Source organism: Myotis lucifugus, unplaced genomic scaffold (assembly GCF_000147115.1).
Source record: "Myotis lucifugus unplaced genomic scaffold, Myoluc2.0 scaffold_247, whole genome shotgun sequence".
Lineage (NCBI taxonomy): Eukaryota > Metazoa > Chordata > Mammalia > Chiroptera > Vespertilionidae > Myotis > Myotis lucifugus.
Window position 1 is genome coordinate 1,419,712 of NW_005871295.1, and position 318 is coordinate 1,420,029.

Sequence of the window (318 nt, forward strand, 5' to 3'; positions counted from 1 at the left end):
GCTAGCCCAGAGCCTGCCAAAATTATACAAACTAGCCAAACCTAGACTTGCTCAAACTCCCCTACCCTGCTTTGCTCACTCCCCCCTACCCCCTTCCCCCATGGAAACCACAATAAAGGCTCTGGGCCATGCTTTTCACTTGTTTCTTCTGCTTCTTGTCCAACCCTGGTACTTCCCCATGTGGCCCTGCATGGCATGGCATGATCCCTCCTCTCAGGAAATATAAATATTAAATACTTTAAATGGCATTGACCTTTCCACATTGTTCCTCATTCACCTCTATACATTAAATCTCAGATACAATCAAAACAGGAGGCT